Source organism: Pleurodeles waltl, chromosome 6, assembly GCF_031143425.1.
Source record: "Pleurodeles waltl isolate 20211129_DDA chromosome 6, aPleWal1.hap1.20221129, whole genome shotgun sequence".
Lineage (NCBI taxonomy): Eukaryota > Metazoa > Chordata > Amphibia > Caudata > Salamandridae > Pleurodeles > Pleurodeles waltl.
Genome location: NC_090445.1, coordinates 331768565 through 331772193, shown reverse-complemented (window position 1 = coordinate 331772193; position 3629 = coordinate 331768565).

The window sequence follows — 3629 nt, the reverse complement described above, 5'->3', positions numbered from 1 at the left end:
TGCAGAGGTGCGGAGGGATGGCCATTTTGCGCGGTCGGTGCTGCAGGATTTCCTGGTTTGACCAGACGGACACCCTCCTCCGAGGTGGTACTGCTTTGGAACTCTATTCATTAGGTGAGGAATCCACAGGTAGTTGTATCCATCAGAAGAGCAAGTTACTTACCTTCGGTAACGCTTTTTCTGGTGGATACATTAGCTACCTGTGGATTCCTCACGGTCCCTCCCGCCTCCCCGTTGTCTGTCATACCAGGATCGCCTTGGGTGTGCACTTCAGTGCTTTAGTTTCAATGTTTCTACATATGTACATATGTTTATAGTTCTAATTCAAGTTATTTTCAAGTTTGCAAACCATTCATGTTGGTATGTGCCCTTTTTTAAAGAATTGTGGAAAAGTTTTTAGATGAAGGTTCTCTATAAAGTTTATTCTTGTTAAACCGAAGGTAAGTAACTTGCTCTTCTGGTTGCCGTGACATCTGCTCGCTGGGTGAGTGAGCTTCAGTCTCTTTCTTCTAAACACCCATTGTTGTCTGTTTTCCCTGACCAGGGGGGGCTCCATACGAGGGCCTCATTCCTTCACAAAGTGGTCACTCCCTTTCATGAAGCCCAATCCATCACTTTTCCTTTTTATTCACTCCCACATTCTTCTCACGAAGAGGAGAGACTCCACCGTCTGGATGCAAACAGAGCCTAGGCATACAACCTTAATCGTACCAAAGATTTATGGTTGGATGATGAACTCTTTTTTTTTCGGGGTGGGGGTATGTGGGTACGAAGAAAGGGAAGGTCGGTGCAGAAGTGTAACATCTCACGATTGGTGCTTCTTTGCATCAAAATGTGCTACGCTTTGGCTAAGAAGCAAGCCCCTGAGGGTTTGCGCACTCACTCTACAAGAGCTAATGCTGCTACCACAGCTTTAGCACCTGGAGTTCCTGTCATTGATATCTGTCAAATAGCAACATGGGCATCTCTGCAAACATTTAAAATGCATTACTCTCTGGACAGTCAGGTCCGCAGAGACGGCTGCTTTGGTCATTCGGTCCTGCAGGACTTTCTAGTATGAGCTTAGATTCTCAGCCCACCTCAGAGGATGGTATTGCTTGGGTATCTATTCTAAGAAAAGAATCTGCAACTATAAGTCTCTATCAGATGAACTAGTTACTTATCTTCAATTAAAAAATGTATCTGGTAGAGACATTCTAGTTGCAGTTTCTTTACCAACCCACCCATCTTTCCTGCTTGCGAACTGATTTCCTTGGACAGGGATAACCATTACAGGGCCTTAGTTTTGGCTCACCATTCTTGGTGTTCTTCATGGCTCTGCGCTTTGGCGTCAAAGTTGTGAAAAACTTGACGTCACTACGCCGAGGTGGCGCCTATATACGACCTCCTACGTCATCACGGCGACCACGACGCCAACGACAGACGCGGAGACGACTGCCACCACTTGCCTGTGCACAAGGGTACTGCGATAATAAAAATCTCCGGATCCAGTCTGACGCCTGGGAGAAATCCTAAGGTAAGGAATTTGCAATTAGAATATGCCTCTACCAGATAAATTATTACCGAAGGTTATTCTGAAAGTTTATTATCATGTCAATGGAAAATGTTTGAAAATGACAGTGCACAACCATATCACTTTTTAGCAATATATTTTTTTAAACTGAGATCTTTACCAAGAATTAATAAATATTTCTTCCCCCACCCTGATGACAATGATATTAGTGAACTAAGAGGCAAGTCAGGGTTCATGTGTAGCCCAACAGGGGCTAGATTTGTAATATGCATGAAACAAACGTTTAGCCTATTAAATCAAAAAGGGTTTTTTGTACAGCAGAAATGTTGAACTTTCATATTTGAAGGTGCTCTCATATATGAAAATGAAAAAATTACAGCTAAATAAAATATTGCCTAGGATCACACAACTTAACAACAGTGTGAGGGTCAAGTATATTACAGATAGGCCAAGTAGATTATTCAGTTTAATCAATCTGCAGGCCGGGTAAGATTTTTCAGAATTTTTGATGCATGTGAAGGTTTGCAAGCTCATGTCAACAGATCTCAAGATGCGACCCATGCGTTGGCATGAAGAGTTCTGTTACTGGATCTCTGCCAGTCAGCAGCGTCTGCTTCCTGCACACGTTTATCAGACACTACTGCCAGGTAGGCCAGGTCCGTAAAAATGAGAATTTTGCCCCTTTGGCCCATCAGGACTTCCTTCTTTGAAATTGGCCTGCAAACACACCACCGGAGATGGTATTGCTTGGGTATAGATTCTAAGGTTAGGTGTCTGCAGCTAGCATGATCCTCACCTCTGGTCCTGACACAGAATATAACATTTCCCAGCTTTAATAGCAAAGTTAAAATTTTACTAACCGCTTCGCTGCCAGGCCTTTCCCCCTCAGGTGCCAGGCCTTTTCTTGGCTATTCGGGGCAGTTCGCGCTTAGGCTTTCATTACTTTTTGGCCACATAAGCTACCCATGCCAAATTTGCGTTTTTTATTTTATACATTTTTTCTTTTTCTTTTTCCAACATCATAGGGATTCGAGAGGTACCAACTAAAGGAGTTTTACGAGGCCATGCGCCTCCTCTTTGGGCATGCAAACACCGATATGGCGCCTTCGGGCCCAAGGGGTTCGGCTGAGGGGGCTTTGGGTTCTGTGCCGGCGGATTCGGCCCCAGCCACTGAGGTCACCTCCGGATCCGCACCGACACTGGTCGCACCTTCGAGACCTTCCCTGGCGCCGGGTCGATTATCAACGCTCCCGACGTCAGTAGTGCCCACTCTTGACGTTGACACAATTCTTATCCCAGACGACTAAGAGAGGCATCGGCCGAGGGCGCCATCGGCTTCGGTGTGGCCTATTCACCAAAGGTCAGATTCTGACACTTTTTCCTTTGGGTACGAATATGGGGAGGAATTGGATGGGTCCCTGGACCATTATGAATACAAGGATGACCCTGCTATGGACTGGGAACAGGATTTGGGCGAAGCCAGTGGTCTGGATACTTCTCCTGACACTGGCATGCTGTCTCCTCCTACCGTGGCTACGGCGGAGGGAGCAGCTTACAGTATGGTGGTCAGTAGGGCAGCTGAGGTCCTCGGCCTTGAGCTACCTACTGTGGAAGTCAGGTCTAATCTCCTGACTGAGGTGCTTCAGCCTGGGGCTTCTACTTCAGAACCCCTTCTCCCATTCAATGAGGCCCTCACTGATGTCCTTTTGGGTACATGGTCCAAACCCAACACAGGGGCTCCTGTGAACAGGACTATTGCTCGCCGCCATTGGCCCGCACCGAACGACCCAAAATTCCTGTCCCAACACCCCACTCCTGAGAGTCTTGTTATCCAGGCTTCCACTTCTTCAGGCGCGTTCCCTTCCGCACCCCAGGATAGGGAATCCAAAAGGCTGGAACAATTTGCCAAGAAATTGTTTTCTTCCTGCAGCCTCGCACTGCGGTCTGTGAACACTGCATGTCTTTTGTGACGTTATACCCACTCCCCGTGGGTTACAGTTGCGCAAGTCCTGCCGCAGATACCGGAGGAGGCCCGTGCTATCGTCTCCCAAGCAGTGAAAGATTGGAGAGACAAAGAAAAGTTCACTATCCGTTGTGGGTGGGATACGACCGACTT